Source organism: Herpailurus yagouaroundi, unplaced genomic scaffold (assembly GCF_014898765.1).
Source record: "Herpailurus yagouaroundi ecotype Mexico unplaced genomic scaffold, PumYag 199, whole genome shotgun sequence".
Lineage (NCBI taxonomy): Eukaryota > Metazoa > Chordata > Mammalia > Carnivora > Felidae > Herpailurus > Herpailurus yagouaroundi.
Window position 1 is genome coordinate 22,893,305 of NW_024412430.1, and position 19,221 is coordinate 22,912,525.

The following is a 19,221-nucleotide window of genomic DNA, read 5'->3' on the forward strand; positions in this document are numbered from 1 at the left end:
TATACGCTGTTTACAAGAGACCCACTTTGGACCTAAAGACACTTTCAGGTTGAAAATAAGGGGATGGAGAACCATCCATCATGCTAATGGCCAACAAAAGAAAGCCGGAGTAGCCATACTTATATCAGACAATCTAGACTTCAAAGTAAAGACTGTATCAAGAGATACAGAAGGGAATTATATCATAATCAAGGGGTCTATCCACCAAGAAGACCTAACAATTGTAAACATTTATGCACCAAATGTGGCAGCACCCAAATATAGAAATGAATCACAAACATAAAGAAACTCATTGATAGTAATACCATAATAGTAGGAGACTTCAACACCCCACTCACAGCAATGGACAGATCATCTAACCAAAAAATCAACAAAGAAACAATAGCTTTGAATGACACACTGGGCCAGATGGACTTAACAGATATATTCAGAACATTTCATCCTAAAGCAGCAGAATAGACATTCTTCTCCAGTGCACATGGAACGTTCTCCAGAATAGACCATATACTGGGACACAAATCAGCCCTAAGTAAGTACAAAAAGATCGAGATCATACCATGCATATTTTCAGACCACAACCCTATGAAACTCAAAATCAACCACAAGAAAAAATTTGGAAAGGTAACAAATACTTGGAGCCTGAAGAACATCCTACTAAAGAATGAATGGGCTAACCACGAAGTTAAAGAGGAAATTAAAAGGTGTATGGAGGTCAATGAAAATGGTAACACCAGAACCCAAAACCTCTGGGATGCAGCAAGGCTGTCATAAGAGGAAAGTATATAGCAATCCAGCCTTCCTAAAGAAGGAAGAAAGATCTAAGATACACAACCTAGCCTTACACCTTAAGGAGCTGGAAAAAAAAGCAAATAAAACCCCAAACCAGAAGAAAACAGGAAATAATAAAGGTTAGAGCAGAAATTAATGCTATCGAAACCAAACACACACACACACACATACACACACACACACACACACAAAACAGTGGAACAGATCAATGAAACCCAGAAGCTGGTTCTTTGAAAGAATTAACAAAATTGATAAACACTAGTCAGTTTGATCAAAAAGAAAAAGGAAAGGACCCAAATAAATAAAATCAAAAATGAAACAAGAGGGATCACAACCAATACAGCAGAAATAAAAACAATAATAAGAGAATATTATGAGCAATTATATGCCAATAAAATGGGCAATCTGGAAGAAATGGACAAATTCCTAGAAACATATACACTACCAAAACTGAAACAGGAAGATATAGAAAACTTGAACAGACCCATAACCACTCAGACAACACAAAGAAATAACAGGCATCCAAATTGGCCAGGAGGAGGTCGAACTTTCACTCTTCGCAGATGACATGATACTCTATATAGAAAACCCAAATGATTCCACCAAAAAACTGCTAGAATTGATTCATGAATTCAGCAAAGTGGCAGGATATAAAATCAACACACAGAAATCGGTTGTGTTCCTATACACCAACAATGAAGCAACAGAAAGAGAAATCAAAGAATTGATCCCATTTACAGTTGCACCAAAAACCATAAAATACCTAGGAATAAATCTAACCAAAAAGGTGAAAAATCTATACACTGAAAACTATAGAAAGCTTATGAAAGAAATTGAAGAAGACACAAAAAAATAGAAAAAGATTCCATGCTCCTGGATAGGAAGAACAAATATTGTTAAAATGTCGATACTACCCAAAGCAATCTACATATTCAATGCAATCCCTATGAAAATAACACCAGCATTCTTTACAGAGCTAGAACAAATAATCCTAAAATTTGTATGGAACCAGAAAAGACCCCGAATAGCCAAAGCAATCTTGAAAAAGAAAACCAGGGGCGCCTGGGTGGCTCAGTCGGTTAAGCGTCCGACTTCGGCTCAGGTCATGATCTCACGGTCCGTGGGTTCGAGCCCCGCGTCGGGCTCTGTGCTGACAGCTCAGAGCCTGGAGCCCATTTCAGATTCTGTGTCTCCCTCTCTCTCTGCCCCTCCCCTGTTTATGCTCTCTCTCTCTGTCTCAAAAATAAATAAACGTTAAAAAAAAAAAAGAAAGAAAGTAAAAGAAAACCAAAGCAAGAGGCATCACAAGCCCAGACTTCAAGCTATACTACAAAGTTGTAATCATCAAGACAGTATGGTACTGGCACAAGAACCGATACTCAGATCAATGGAACAGAATAGAGAACCCAGAAATGGACCCACAAACGTATGGCCAACTAATTTGACAAAGCAGGAAAGAATATCCAATGGAATAAAGACAGTCTCTTCAGCAAGTGGTGCTACGAAAACTGGACAGTGACATGCAGAAGAATGAACCTGGACCACTTTCTTACACCATACACAAAAATAAACTCAAAATGGATGGAAGACCTCAGTGTAAGACAGGAAGCCATCAAAATCCTCGAGGAGAAAGCGGGCAAAAACCTCTTTGATTTTGGCTGCAACAACTTCTTACTCAACACGTCTCCAGAGGCAAGGGAAACAAAAGCAAAAATGAACTACTGGGACCTCATCAAAATAAAAAGCTTCTGCACAGCAAGGGAAACAGTCAGCAAAACTAAAAGGCAACCGACAGAATTGGAGAAGATATTTGAAAATGACATATCACATAAAGGGTTAGTATCCAAAATCTATAAAGAACTTATCAGACTCAACACCTAAAAAACAAGGAATCCAGTGAAGAAATGGGCAAAAGAAGGAATAGACACTTGTCAAAGAAGACATCCAGATGGCCAACTGACACATGAAAAAATGCTCATCACTCATCATCAGGGAAATACAAATTAAAACCACAATGAGATACCACCTTACACCTGTCAGAACGGCTAACATGACCAACTCAGGCAACAACAGATGTTGGCGAGGATGCAGAGAAAGAGGATCTCTTTTGCATTGTTGGTGGCAATGCAAGCTGGTGCAGCCACTCTGGAAAACAGTATGGAGGTTCCTCAAAAAACTAAAAATAGAACTAGCCTATGACCCAGCAATTGCATTACTAGGCATTTATCCACGGGATACAGGTGTGCTGTTTCGAAGGGACACATGTACCCCCATGTTTATAGCAGCACTATCAACAACAGCCAAAGTATGGAAAGAGCCCAAATGTCCATTGATGGATGAATGGATTAGGAAGATGTGGTGTATACACACACACACACACACACACACACACACACACACACACACAATGGAGTATTACTCAGCAATCAAAAAGAATGAAATCTTGCCATTTGCAAATACGTGGATGGAACTGGAGGGTATTATGCTAAGTTAAATTAGTCAGAGAAAGACAAAAACCATATGACTTCACTCATGAGGATTTTAAGAGAGAAAACAGATGAACATAAGGGAAGGGAAACAAAAGTAATATAAAAACAGGGAGGAGGACAAAACAGAAGAGACTCATAAATATGGAGAACAAACTGAGGGTTACTGGAGGGGTTGTGGGAGGGGGGATGGGCTAAATGGGTAAGGGGCACTAAGGAATCTACTCCTGAAATCATTGTTGCACTATATGCTAACTAATTTGGATGTAAATTTTAAAAAAAAATTAAAAGTGAAAAAGAAATATACATTTGGTTTTCATTCTTTTTTCTTTTTTAATTTGTTTTCAAAATTTTGAATATTTTTTATTTTTCTTTGAAACACATTATAGAGCAACGTATGTGTGTAATCCATTATCTCTATCTTTCAGTTATCTTGATAGTAATTCAACAATCATAACACAATACTGCATTAGCAAGACAAGAGAATCAGTAGTGTATTCACATTAGGTAATCTGATGAGGTAGCCTTTGGCTAAAATATCTAGATAAGACAGAGAAGACCCTAGTTTACATTTTTAAATATCCACATAATTGTCTTCTTGTACAGATTCATTTTTATGGGTCTAAAACTATTATAAAAATGAATATTTATATTACTCCCAACTCTATCCATTCTTTGACGTTTTCAGAACAATGAAAGATTACCTTTATTTCTGAACTACACAGTAACACATTTTTTAACATTCTATTGCCAGCCATGTGTATTCTTTTTTTTTCTATCAAAGTATGATAGAAAATTGACCTACAATATCCTATTACTTTCAAGTGTACATTATAGTGCTTCAATATTTTTATCCATTATGAAATGATCCCTATGAGAAGTCCAGTTGCCATATATCACCAAAGTTACAATGCAATTGACTACATTCCCTGTATACATTCCCTCTGCTGTGCTTTCCATGCCCATGACTTGTTTTATAAACTGGAGGCTTGTGCCTCTAGACCCCCTTCACCTATTTCACCCACCCCCTGCTCTCTTCCTGCTCTGTTAACCAAAGTTTGTTTACTGTATCTATGAGTCTGTTTCTGTTTTGTTTTGATTGTTCATTTGTTTTATTTTTTAGATTCCACATATGAGTGAAATCATTTGGTGTTTGTCTTTCTCTGTGTGACTTATCCCACTTAGCATCATACCTCGTAGGTCCATCCAGGCTGTTGCAAATGGCAAGATTTCATTCTTGTTATGGCTGCGTAATAGTCTGTTATTCATATATGTTGAGTTCTAACCCCCAGTACCTCAGATGTGACCTTTTTCGGAAATAGGATTCTTGTAGATGTGATTAGTTACAATGCGGTCATGTTGGAGTAGGGTGAGCCCCTGATCCATTAAGACTGGTGTCCTTCTGAAAAGGGGAAATTTGGACACAGAGATATACATAGGGAACATGCTATGTGAAGAGGAAGGCAGAGATTTACAAACAAGGAACCCCGAGGATGGGCAGCAAACCACCAGAAGCCAGGAGGGAAGTGAGGAACAGACCCTGCAGGAGAAACCAACCCCACCAACAGCTTGACGTTGGGCTTCTGGACTCAGAGACAGTAAGTCTCTGTTGTTTTAGATGCTCAGTTTGTGGGTTTTTTTTTTTCTTTTGAAAAATTATTAGTTTGTGGTAACATTTAATCGTTTTTTTAAATTAATACTTCCTTAGAGCAGTTTTGGGATTATAGAAAAATTGAGGGGAACCTGCAGAGATTTCCCACATCCCCTCATCCCCCCACTCAGAGCTTCTTCCCATTATCATCACTCTCCATGGTGGACATTCTGTGGGTTTGGAGAAATGTACAAGGACATGTATACATCATTATGGTGTCACAGAAGGTATATTCACTCCCTAAAAATCCTTTGTGCTCCTCCCCTTCATTCCTCCCTGTCCCCCATCCCCTGGCAACCACTGACCTTTCCACTGGCTGCGAGGTTCTATCTTTTCCAGAATGTCATACAGTTGGAATCATACAGTATTAGCCTTTTCAGACTGGCTTTTTTTCCACTTAGTGATGTGCTTTTAAGTTTCCTCCATGTCTTTCCATTGTTTGATAACTCATTCTTGTTATTGATAAATAATATTCCATTGTGTGGGTACATAGTTTAATTGTCCATCGCCCCATGAAGGGGGTCTTGGTAGCTTCAAAGTTTGGGCAATTATGAATAAAGCTTCTGTAAACGTCCAAGTGCAGGTTTTTGTGTGAGTGTAAGTTTTCAACTTTTCTGGGTAAATGAGAAGCATGATTGCTGGATCACATGGTAACAGGATGTTTAGTTTTGTAAGAAACTAACTGTCAAAGCACTTTCAGAGTGGCTGCACCGGTCTGCATTCCCACCCGCCTTGAATAAGGTTCCCACATCCTCGCCAGCATTGGGTGTTGTCAGTGTTACTGATTCTAGCCATTTAATTTGTGTGTAGTGGAATCTTACTGGTGTTTTAAGTTTGTGTTTATTTTTTATGGCATTTATAGGCAATGAATAAAATATACGATGTGTATTTTCATTATTGGGCTCCATAGGATCTGTTTTTGTTTTTGATTTGGATGCTATTGGCCCTCATATTGGTCTTTTGGTCTGAAGAAAATGGGCACTTCCTTCCCTATTGAAGTGTGTCTCTGACATCGCCCGAGTCATTTGGGGTATTTCAGACTCCAAAATTATTTTATGTCATTCGGTGTTAGGGGTAGTTTCAATTAGTGTTTGGTGGCAAGCTATTAAGTACTCCAAATGCCTTTTTTGTATCACTGCTTCTGGAGATTTTCTGCTCCCAAATCCCAGCAATCACCACTGGGTGGTGCTCATGGGCTCTCACCCTACACTGTGGTCAGCCTGCCGGCTCCCTGCTTTTCCCGCTTTTCCATGGGTCACACAGCACTATTTGAATTTGTTGGTACCAGAACTCGGGCTTCTCAAATGTCATTAATTAAAGCGGTACATTCTTTTGCCCACCAGGTGTTTTATGTTGTTGAAATTAACAAACTGTGTGGGCATGGAAAATTCTGTCATTCCCTATTTTGCATGTCCACTTAATACTGGCCAGAGGGTAAACATACCTGCTTTCTGTTTTACAATTCTAAGTAGGGAAGTGTTCCTTAGTCAGACATAATATCCATCCCAAAATTACACTCAAGCAAATGGGACTCAACCACTTTGCATGAAGTCTGTTCAACATTCCAATTCTTATCCCAGCTTTTATCTTAATCCCACCAAGATACCCCCGTATCCACCCCCAATCACCTGTAGCCCCGTTGGTTATCACACCAGGTTTGGGAATCCCACTGCATTGGAACACCATGCCAAGGAACCCTAGAAAAGTCTCCATACCGCCTGGACAATTTACCCACATGTGTCTATGATCTAGGGTCTCCAGCTGGTGGCTAAGCCAGGGGGCTTTGCCCTTTCATCCTTGTCCTGATTAGTTTGCTGGATCATTGCCCCAGATGACTTGTCATGTTACTCAATGTCATCTTTAATTTCCAGTGTTAAAGGTTTTCCCAAATTTGTACTCAAATTTGAGTAAACAGAGTCAATTGGGGAACCATCAGGGGTCACACTGGTCCACCCACCTGTGATCATGCTGCGTTAAAACCTCTGTGTTGTCTCTGTCAATACGTTCTTTGCTCATCCCATTTCTTAGTAATTGTCTAAACAATTTCAGCTTTTGAGAATGAATCCCTCGACTTTATCCTTTGTTTTTCCCATTTTCTTTTTTCTTTTTTAATGTTAATTTATTTATTTTGGGAGGGGGGAGGGGCAGAGGAAGAGAGAGAGAGAATCTCAAGAGGCTGTTAGTGCAAAGCGTGACGTGACGCTTAAACTCACAAACCATGAATTCATGACCTGAGCCAAAACCAAGAGTCAGAAACTCAATCGACTGAGCCACCCAGGCACCCCTGTTTTTTCCATTTACTTATGAATAACTCTGATTTTCTGTTGTTCAAGATCATTCTTCCCTTTGGTCATGGCCCTGAGGCCGGTGGCTATAGCTCCAACTGGCCAGAGTCCCAGCCCAGCATTGCTTGGTAGTCTGTCCCTGTGCTCACCTTTATTTAATATCAGCTACAATAGACAACAGTGACCATGAGATTGGATATTTAGCTTGCTTGATGTTATTTTATATTTCATTATGTACCTACTGAGTCAACTTTTTGGGAGTTGGGGCTATCATTTCTAAATTCCACTAATAACTTTTACCTCTATCAGCTAATTACAAAATGGCCACTGCTTCACACCATGGATGACCCAGTAGCCACCCCAGAGTCATAAAGATTCATCAACCCCACCCTCTCATCCTTCTTTATTTCAGATTCGGTGATTCACAAGGACTCACAGAACTCAGAAACACTGTGAGATTCATAGTGACTATTACAGCAAAAGTGTACAGTTTAAAATCAGCAGAGGTAAAAGGTACAAAAGGTGGAGCCCAGTTGCCCACTCCCAGTGGAGCTGTATACACGGCAAGTGTGCAACAACTTGCACACAGCATTGCCAACAGAGAAGCTCACCATGGCTTGTGTCCGGGATTTTTACTAGGGGTCTGTGACCAGGCACCTCCCCTTAGTTATTCCATCCTCAGGTCATCCAGAGGTCACGTTGATGCAGTAAATCACAGTAAGTCACATTTTATCGTAAACTATCTGATATGGCCCAAGGCCAAAGGTACCTAAAGGCTGTCTCATCAGGCAGGGTAACCCGAGGGTCTCCAGGTCATGCCTCAGGAGCCAGGTGAAGCCCTGCTGTTTGTTTAGGATGCGCAGAGTCCACACCTCGACTCGTTAAGTGTGTCTCTTACCGCACGGCGCCCAGTTGTCCAGCGCCATTCGACTAGAAGGCTGCTCTTTCTCTCTTGAGCTGCTTTTTTCAAAAATCAGGTTGACATCATTGTGTCGGTCCATTTCTAGATCATCTCTTCTATTTTGTTGGTCTGTATGTCTATTCGTCTTCCAGAACCACGAAATTGTGATTCCTGCAACCATACAGTAACCCATAGTGTCAGGTAGAGTGATTCTTCTTTTACTCTTCTTTCCAAAATGTTTTACCTTGACCTTTCCATATAAATTGTAGAAATCTTGTCTGTATCTTCAAAAATTCTTGCTGAGATTTTGATAGAAAGCACATTAAGCCTATGTATCATTTTGTGGAGAATTTACTTCTTTATTGACTCTTCCAGTTTAGGAACACAAGATGTCTGTTTATTTAGATCTTTTCTGAATTGTTTTCACCAGCATTATGTTGTTTTCAGTATACACATCTAGTGCATGTTTATTACATTTACACCTAGATATTTCATTTTCTGAGTAACTGTAAATGGTATTGTACTTAAATTCAGCGTCCACGTGTCCATTGCTAATAGTAGAAATACAATTAATCTTTATGTTGATTTTGCATCCTCCTACCCTATAGGTTCTTTAGAATTTTCTACATAAACCATCTTTTCACCTGTAAATAACAGCAGCTTTATCTCTTCTGTTCTAATATGCATGCCTTTTATTTCTATCTCTTACTCTGCTGCACTGGCCAGAACTTCCAGTACTGTGTTGAACAACAATGTTGAGGGTGGACATCCCTGTCTTGTTCCCAGTCTTGGGCAAAACGTCCAGTCCTTCATCATTAACTACAGAGTCAGCTATAGGTTTTTGTAGCTACTCTATCAAGTCAAGGAAGTTCCCCTCTACTCCTATTTTTCTGAGATTTTTAATCATAAATGAGTGTTGATATTGATGCTTTTTCTGCATCATTTGATATGATTATGTCATTTTTCTTCCTTAGCCTCTTTCCTTTCCCTCCAGGATTCTGGTCGCATAATTGTTAGAACCTAGTTATTAGTCCTGTAAATTACTGAGGTTCTGCTTGGTGGTTTTGTTTGTTTGTTTGTTTGCTTGTTTCAGTTTATTTTCTCTCTGTGGTTCAGATTATGTAATTTCTATTGTTTTATCTTTCATTTTATTGACTTTCTTTTGTGTCCTCCATTTTACTCATGATCCCAGCCACTGGACTGTTTATTTCAGTTATTGTATTTTTAAGTTCTAAAAGTTCCATCTGTTTCTTCCTTATTTCTTCTATTTCTTTGCTGAGGCTATTTTTCATTTGTTTTGCTTGTGGTCATAATTGGGCACTGAAACATTTTAATCAAGGCTACTTTTTTTTTAATTATTTTTTTTTTTGGTTTCTTTTTTTTAAAGTAATTTCTACCCCCAACATGTGGCTTGAACTCACAACCCTAAGATTAAGAGTCACACACTCTACCGACTGAACCAGCCAGGCACCCCTAATCAAAGCTGCTTTCTATTCTTTGCTAGGTAATGTTAACATCTCTGTGTCATCCTGGAGTTGACATTTATCTGTTGCCTTTTTTCATTCAGTTTGATATCTTCCTGGCTTTTGGTATGAGTGATTTTTATTGGAACCCAGATATTTTGTATTCTGTTGTAAGACTCTGGATCTTATCTAAAACTGCTGTTTCAGCTGGCTTTATCCGACACTGCTCCAGGATGTGAGGCCACATCGTTACTGCCAGGTCCCCACACGTTTCTCCTGACACCACAGTAAGAGGCTGGTGGGGTTAAAGTCCTAGCTTCCTACTTGGCTCTCTCTGCGCCACTTTGGAGGTGGTGGGAGGGGACATCCAGGTGCCAAGGTTAGAAGCTTTGTGTCCCCACTTGGCCTGTCCTTGGGGCAGTTTCTTCTGTCGTGTTTGGCTGGAATAGAGCATGTTGGACAACCAGTACTCTGATTCTGTGGGAAGAGACTGTATTTCTCAGGTACTAATGAAATTGTGTAAATAACTGGGTCTGTCAACCTATGGGTGTTACAGATGGGCTTTGAGCACAGAAATAACGTATGCAATTTGAACAGTGTGGCGGCATGATCTAGCAGGGTTATTGGTTGATTTGTCTTGTTTGTTTTAAGCAAATAAAAATAAGATGAGAACATACTAACTTTGTAATAGTCACAGAACATAGAAGTCATTTAATATTAGAATTAAAGAGAAATATGTTTTCAGAGGCAAGACAAGAAGTGTCTTGAGATGAGGACAGTAGGGAAGGAAATAAGAAATAAATAATGGTCAATACAGGTTCAGTGAACGGTAGCCCTACTAGGATAAGAGTGATTTCTTTCACAATTATTTGTTAAGCACCAACTATGTGCCAAGCACTGAACCAATGATACAAGAGCAGCACCTCTAACTGTGTGCTCCATTGCTTGGTTTCTGATTTTGTACTTCTTGTTGAGCCAATTTTCCCTTTTCCTTTCAGATGAAGAATTTAGACCTGAAGTCACAAAAGTGGAAATTTCTGAAGAGTATTTATTCCCTTTTGAGATTATGGATCAGTTCTCAAGGGATGATTGACATGTTGTGACAAACCACGGAAGCCTTTAAGTCAACTTAGAGGTGGTGGACCAGAACTCGGTATCCATCAGAGAAATCATACCCTCATAAAACCTTATGAATATTCTAAATATTGGAAGACTTCTCTCAGCACATCTTGCAGGGCACCAGGTAACTCGTACTGATGAGATACCTCATGGTGTGAAATGTGTAAAACACTTTAAAAGTAAGTGAGACTCGTCAGACTTCGGAGGAGTCATAGTGAGCACAAACTTTGTGAATGTGCAGAATGTAGAAGAAGCTTTTCTTGTAAGGTCATCTCAAGGCACATCAGAAAATTCATACTGGGAAGAAATCCTATAAATGTGCTGAGTGTGGAAAAAACTTCTCATGTAAGTCAGATCTCTGAAAGCATCAGACAGTTCATACTAGAAAGAAACTATATGAATGTAATAAATGTGGTAAAACCTTTTCCCTGAAAGCACCCCACATTCACCATCAGGTCACTCATACTAGGGAGAAAATCCATGAATGTAATGAGTGTGGGAAATTATGTATGTTTATTGCTTGTTTGTTTTAGAGGGGCTCCTGGGTGGCACAGTCAATTAAGCATCAGACTTTTTATTTTGGCTCAGGTCATTATTTCTGGGTTCATGTCAGGCTCTGTCCTGACAGCATGGAGCCTGCCTGGTTTTCTCTCTCCCCTCTCTCTCTGTGCCCCTACCCTGGGCTCTCTTTCTTTCTCAAAATAAATAAATAAACCTTAAAAAATAATTTAGAGCAGGCACAAGAATAAGAAGGGGAGAGGGGCAGAGGGAGAGAGAGAGAGAGAGAGAGAGAGAGAGAGAGAGACAGAATCCCAAGCAGTCTCCATGCTCAGTATGGAGACCTTCATGGGGCTCCATCTCATGACCCTGGGATCATGACTTGAGCTGAAATCAAAAGTTGGATGCTCAACTGACTGAGACACCCAGGCACCCTGAGTATGGAAAAGCTTTTAGCTTGAAGCCAGAACCATTCAGACAGCAGAGGAACATTCTGGGGAGAAACCATATGAATGTGCAGAATGTGGAAAAGCCTTTTCTCATAAGGTAGGTCTCAAAACACATACTATGAATTTTCCTATGAGTGTGCTGAATGCTGGAAATCAAAACTCATCAGACATCAGAGGATTCATTCTGGAGAGAAGCCCTATGAACTGGGTATTGTAAAGTCTTCTCCCAGAAATCACACCTCACTGAGCATCAGTTAATACATACTGGCGAAAAACAACACCATGACTATGACTACGGGAGACCCCTCATCATAAAGCCAGACCCCATTAGACAGCAAAGTATTCTCAATGGAGATATTGAAGGGGAGGCCTGTGGATGTGCTTATTCTAGATGGCTTTTATTTGGAAGAACTCTCACAGGTGAGAAAATCTTACAAAGGTACTGAATGTGGAACGGTGAACAATGTAGCTGAAATCTTCTTAAACTAAAAAATTCATGCCATGAAGGAGCTATCATATTGATGTATTTCAAAGAACATTAAGGAAAACGTTTATTTAAGAGAAACAGCACACGAGTGGACGGAGGAGCAGAAAGAGGCAGAGAATCCCAGGCAGTCTCCAGGCTCAGCACGAAACTGACAGGGGGCTCGAAACCACAACTCCGGGTTTTTTGACCTGAGCCAAAATCGGGAGTCAGACGCTCAACTGACTGAGCCCCGGCAGGCGCCCCAAGGAAAATAATTTTTAATTATAATGGTGTTCACTGTGGACTATGGAGCTTGTCAAAGTGAAAACAAATGGAGCCACACAGTGCTCGATTCCATATGCAGACACTTCCCACATAATGTGTCTGCTGTTCAATACATTACATAAAACTGTAACACTAGCGGGAATTTCTTATGTAAGTTTCACGTAACTATGACAATTCACTCCTGGGGCGCACACAGAACTGCTTCTATCAACTGCTTATAAACACCACGATTTAAAAGTGTAAATAAAATATGTTTATGTATTGTTAAATATATCACTCGGAGAAAGACAAATACCATAGGAGGTCACTCCAGCGCCCTCAAACACGCCCAGCCAGACCCACAGGCGCCCGCGCCCACCGCCGGAAGTGCAGGGGCCCGAGGCCGGGCATGTGCATCCGGTGCTGGAGCTACGGAGACCCGGAGGTGGGGACTTTGGGCCTACGGGGAAGCCCCCCCCGCGCCCGAACTACGGAGGCCGGGAGGCGGGGAGCGCTCCCTGAGGGGATAGCGACCGGCGCCCAACATCCTGGACCTGGGCGCCCGCTGCCGCCCGCCTCGTGGGGACCCGAGGTCCTCGCTGGCGGGAGCGGACAGAGCGGCCGCGATGTGGGCTGGAGGGAGTGGGTGGACGTAGGGAAGACCCCCCTCGGAAGAGTCTGGCCGCTGCGGGGTGGGGTGGGGGTGGGGGGTGCTGGTGGCCAGGCCAGGTGGGAGCCACAGGTGGCGGGGCTCGTGCAGGGCACATTCTGTGCGTGACTCATTTCCCAGAGGAGGAAGGCCGCTTCTCAGAGAGGCTCACGAACCCAGCATTCAATCCAACTGGTAAGGACCCTGTGTTGTATTTATCTCCCTGGATTTCCGGGCCCATCAAGATGGCCACAAAGTCTCCCTGACCGAGCCCGAGTGGGGCTCCTCTGCGCCTTCATCTCCACTGGGCTCCACAATTTTAGTGAGAATCCTACTGAGTCAGTTTAAAGAAAATCCGCCACCCTTGGTGTCTGCTCACCTTTGCTATCCGATCAGGTTACTCATCCTCACCCTCCGTGTCTTATCATCCTGGCATGCTTTCAACAAGAGTGCTGGTGAGTCCGTAGGAAGAATCCCCCTGGCCTTGTTTCCTCAGACCCAGGAAATTTTCATCCACTCGCCCTCACTCTGCTCCTTGGCCATAGCCCGCCCCCCCCCCCATCCTTGTATTCAGAGCTGACCCGAGTCTCTCCTCCAGCAAAAGCCCTTTGCAGTAGTCCTTCACACCTATCATTATAGTCCGGAATAAACATGCCTTCCTGTTTTAACTAGTGTCAATAACTTCTTTAATTTTTTCTTTAACAATAAGGAAACTGAAAACAATAGCTAAGATATGTTTATGACGCTTCATGTGAAAAATACGGCTTCCAGGAAGTTGAGGCAAAAAGGGAAACTGGATGAGTAGGTACTAAAGGCAAAGAAGGAGCTTGGCATCTTGTGGGAAGTCAGACTTTGTCTGACCTCAGAACTCCCAAGAGGCAGGCGATGGCTTCTGACCTCCTAGGAGTTCCACTGTTTGACCCCTTTTTTGCCAAGCCCCTCTCTTTGACTCCCCTAAATCTTAAATCAGCCATTCCTTTGGTGGAAACAGCCTTTGCAAATGGCAGGTGTGTATTCAGTTTGAGGTTACTAAGTATAAAATTCATAGGCTTTGTTCTCTTGATCATGTTTCTAATCTGTATTTCCTTCCAGGCTCATGCATACAAAGGTATGACCTCCCTATCTTGACCCAGTGCCCAGGGAGCTCTTCACCAGGAACCCTTTCAAAACTCTTCAGTTAAAGACCACTAGGATCACACCTGTGGTTAAACAACATTTATGTTGCAGTAAGGAAGAACATCATGGGGAACCATGAGTTATCTCAGAGGAGTTAGAAAGAGCCTACTTGGCTCTTGGACTTCAAATGATTTGCGGTAGAGTCTCAGGGAGGGGGAGATTTGGTGTATGTTGGATACTGTCAGAAAGTAAGGCAATGTGATGATTATTTTGTGGATGGCACAGCAATCTTGTTTTTGTCTGTGCTTAGACAACATGAAATGTCCTTTTTGTGTTGCAATTTATCATGGTCTCAGAATAATCTTGTCTGAAGTTAGTATTCTGTAAGATTGTTATGTCCTATGGGACAACAAAATGATGTAGCTGTGTCAGACCAGTTTGTAATAACATTGAGGCCTAGCTGTGAAGGAAATATTGACTGAATCGAAGGTAGAAATACAGCCCCACAACAATAGTTGAAGACTTCAACACTCCATTTACAATAACCTTAAGACTGAAAAAAAAGGGGGGGGGGCGCTGACAACTCCAGATTGACCAGAAATGGTATATTAAGGGGGCTGTGGACAAAAGTATCTCTTGGGCAGCTGCAAGATGAATAGATCTTTTACAGTTTCACATATAGATCCACATAAATATAGTCAGCTGCTCTTTTACAAAGAAGCAAATACAATACAATGAGGCAAAGGTAGTCTTTTCAACAAATGGTGCTGGAGCAACTGGACATCTGCATGTGCACACACTCCCAAAGAACCTAGACAAAGACCTTATTCTGTTCACAAGAAGTAACTCAAAACTCATCAAAGAACTATATGTAAAATGCAAAATGATAAAACTCTCAAAAGATAACAGAATATGGGGTGCCTGGGTGGCTCAGTCAGTTAGGCATCCTACTCTTGGTTTCAGTTCAGGTCATGATCTGATGGTTTCGATGAGTTTGAGCCCTGCATCAGACTCTGTTCTGACAGCATGGAGTTTGCTCGGGATTCTCTCCCTCTCTCTCTCTGCCCCTCCCCTGCTTACACTGTCTATGTCTTTCCCAAAAATAAATAAACTTAAAAAAAAAATAACATGAGATAAAACCTAGATGATCTTAGGTATGACAATGACTTCTTACAATGCCAAAGGCCTATCCATTAAAGAAATAATTGGTGAGATGGACTTTATTAAAATTAAAACTTCGGGCACCCCGGTGTCTTGGTTAAGTGTCTGACTTCTACTCAGGTCATGATCTCACAGTTTGTGAGTTCAAGCTCTGTATTGGGCTCTGTGCTGACAGCTCAGAGCCTGGAGCCTGATTTGGATTCTGTGTGTCTTTCTCTCTGTCCCTCCCCTGTTGTGGGCTCTCTGTCTCTCTTTCTCAAAAACAAACAAACAAACATTAAAATAAAATTAAAACTGCTCTGCAAAAGACAATGTTAAGAGAATCAAAGGACAAGTCACTAACTGGAAGAAAATATATGCAGAAGACACATCTGACAAAAAATTATTATACAAAAGACATAAAGAACTCTTCAAACTCAACAATAAGAAAACAACCTGATTTTTAAAAATGGTCCAAAGACCTTATCAGACACTTCACCAAAGAAGATGTATAGATGACAAATAAGCAAATGAGAAGATGCTTGACATCATATGTCGTCAGGGAAATGCAAATTAAAACCACAATGAGACACTATTACACTATATTAGAATGGCTAAAATCCAGAATACTGACAAAAACCAAATGCTGGCAAGGATGTGGAGCAAAGGAACTCTCATTTATTGCTGATGGGAATGCAAATAGCACAACCACTTTGGAATACAGTTTGACAGTTTCTCATAAAACTAAATACACACAAAATATGATTCAGCATTTGCACTCTTTAGTATTTGCCCAAAGGAGGTGGAAACTTATGCCCACACAAACATTTATTGCAGCTTTATTCATAATTGCAAAACTTGGAAGCAAACAAGATGTCCTTTGGCAGGTGAATGGATAAATAAACTAAGTAATCTTTACATACAACATGGGAGTTGAACTTACAACCCTGAGATCAAGAGTCACCTGCTCTACCACCTGAGCCAGCCAGGCACCCCAGCAATGGAGTATTATTTAGTGCTAAAAAGAAATGAGCTTTCAAGCCAAAAAAAAATTTACTAAGTGAAAGAAGCCAAAGTTTATGTACTATATACTATAGGATAGTATATGACATTCTGGAAAACTATATGATATTCTGGAAAAGTAAAAACTATGAAGGCAGAAAAAAGGTAAATGGTTTCCAAGGGTTGAGGTAGGGGAAGAGAAATAAGCAGAGAACAGAGGATATTCACAGAGGGTACCATAATGATGGATACTTGTCATTATATATCTGTCCAAACTCATAGACTATATAACACAAAGAGCGAACTATATTGTAAACTATGGACTTTAGGGGATTATGGTACATCAATGTAGATTTATCAGTTGTAACAAATGTACAAGTCTGGAGGAGGATATTTCAACGTTTTTTTTTTTTTTATTTATTTTTGGGACAGAGAGAGACAGAGCATGAACGGGGGAGGGGCAGAGAGAGAGGGAGACACAGAATCGGAAACAGTCTCCAGGCTCCGAGCCATCAGCCCAGAGCCCGACGCGGGGCTCGAACTCACGGAGCGCGAGATCGTGACCTGGCTGAAGTCGGACGCTTAACCGACTGCGCCACCCAGGCGCCCCTGGAGGAGGATATTAATAGGGGGAGGCTGTGGATGTATGGGAGCTACAAGGATATGGGCAATCTCTGTACCTTCTCAATTTTGCTGTGAAGTTAAAACTTATAAAAAATTAAATTCTTAAAAAATTCCTTTTTTGTCCTTTTAATATTGAATTCAATATTTAATATTTAATATCCATATCATTTTAATAATAATATTTAATACCTTGCTCTTCTCTAATGTCCTAAGATGGAAGTTTAGATTATTGATTTTAGTTCTTTCTTCCCTTCTAAACTATGCAATCAATTCCATAAATTTCCCTTTAAACACCACTTTTACTGCATCTTACAAGTGTTTATAAGTTATATATTCATCATTTAATTCAAAATATATATTTTAATGTTTACTTATTTTGAGAGAGAACATGCGTGTGAATGCGAGGGTGGGGTGGGGCACGGGGAGAGAGAGAGAGAGAGAATCCCAAGCATGCTCTGCACTGTCAGCGCAGAGCCCAGTGCAGGGCTGGATCCCACAAACCGTGAGATCATGACCTGAACTGAAATTGAGAGTCAGACGCTTAACCGACTGAGCCACCGAGGTGCCCCTATTTCATTGTATTCTTAAAATTTCCTCAAGACTTCTTCTTTGGCCCATGGATTATTAGAGCTGTGTTGCTTAATTTACACGTGTTAGGGGCACCTGAGTGGCTCAGTTGGTTGAGTGCTGGACTTCTGCTCAGGTCATGATCCCATGGTTTGTGAGTTGGAGCCCTGCATGGGGCTTGCTGCTGTCAGCACAGAGCCTGCCTCAGATATTCTATCTCCTTTTCTGCTCCTTCCCAGCTAGCGCTCTTTCTTAAACAAACAAACAACAAAAAACCCCCACTTAATTTACAAGTGTTAATTTCCTGTTGTCTTTCTGATGATTTCTAGTTTGAGTCTGTGTCCAGAGAACTAGGCTGTATGATTTAAGTTTTACTAAATTTGATTTGTTTTATGACCCAGGTTGTGACCTAGTTTGGCAAATGCTGCGTGGGTGCTTGAATAAAATGTGTACCTTCCTCTTTTGGGGTGAAACGTTCTATAATTGCTGATTGTCTCAAATGGTGGCATTGAGTACACGGGAGCGAGGGGAAGGGTCTCGGTTGTTGTTTCCTGGCTGTCTCGCTCTGGTTGTTTCCTGGTTGAGTCCCAGACTAGCACCTCCGCCCAACCACGTTTCCCGAGACAACTCTGAGCTCCACGGTCTTTACATCACTTCAACATGGCCGCCTGCACGCCTGGGCGCCTAATGGGCGCCGCCATGTTGGCGCGGGCCAGCCATTTGGAGGGAGCCGCTTTTAGCAGCGAGCCATGTTAAGTACTCGCGAGCTGGGGCCAAGAAACCGCTGCTGAGCATGCGCACACCCGGGCGGCCCCGTGAGGAATCCCGCAGAGAGTGGGGCTGAGCGAGAAGGGAAGTCGGCCAGATTTAGTCACCACCTGAGGTAAACGGCCACTGTTTTGAGAGGGCGTGGGTGAGGGGTAGGTGAGTGCTGCGATGGGAGCATCGGGAGATGAGTGACGAAGCGTCGCTGAGGTCCGTGGTTAGCAATCCGGCCACTGACGGGGGCGGGCAGTGGATGCAGTCATGGGGTCGATGGGGTCTTGACTGTGGATCCGCGGGGAGGGATGGGGTCGGTGGGATCTCTGAGGGCGGGTCCGCGGGGAGGGATGGAGTCGATGGGGTCTGGACGGTGGATCCGCGGGGAGCGATGGGGTCAGTGGGGTCTGGACGGTGGATCCGTGAAGGAGAGATATAGGGTCGGGGTCGGGGGATCTCTGACGGTGGATCATTGAGGGAGAGATGGGGTCGGGGGGATCTCTGAGGGTGGAACCGGGGAGAGATGGGGTCGGTGGGGTCCTGAAGGTGGATCCGTGAGGGAGAGATCGAGATGGTGGGATCTCTAACGGTGGATCTGCGGGGAGACATGGGGTCGTGGGGTCAGTAGAGGTGGGTAGCTGTTGAGAATGAGGAATGAGGGATATGAGGGGTGAGAGATTGAGATCTTAACTGATTTTGTCTTTTAAGCTTATCAGTTTGTTACTATTTATTTTTTTAAGTTTATTTAATTTTTTGATAAGAGTGTGTGAGTGAGCGAGGGGAAGAGAGAGAGGGAGAGTATCCCACTCAGGCTCTGCACTGTCAGCTTGGAGTCAGGAGCAGACCTTGAGCTCACCCGAAGCGGGGCTGGAACTCAGAACTCAGACCCCAAGTTGGATGCTTAACCAGCCGAACCCCCCAGGCGCCATATTTTTTTCTTCTTTCTTTCTTTCTTTCTTTCTTTCTTTCTTTCTTTCTTTCTTTCTTTCTTTC

General features: G+C 42.0%; 1 protein-coding gene across 5 annotated transcripts in view; it reads left to right on the forward strand.

Annotated features, from left to right (window-relative positions):
* Positions 1-18,156: 18,156 nt before the first annotated feature.
* The window catches only part of ZNF484 (zinc finger protein 484), a 32,876-nt gene continuing 31,811 nt past the window's right edge, over positions 18,157-19,221 (forward strand). For 2 of the 5 annotated variants that reach the window (XM_040449625.1, XM_040449623.1), the window contains exon 1: positions 18,158-18,352. The gene's annotated coding sequence lies outside the window, so the exon portion shown is untranslated. Of the gene's footprint in view, positions 18,353-18,405; positions 18,445-19,221 lie in introns of those variants that run through there. The other 3 variants (XM_040449621.1, XM_040449624.1, XM_040449622.1) reach the window with 3 other exon arrangements.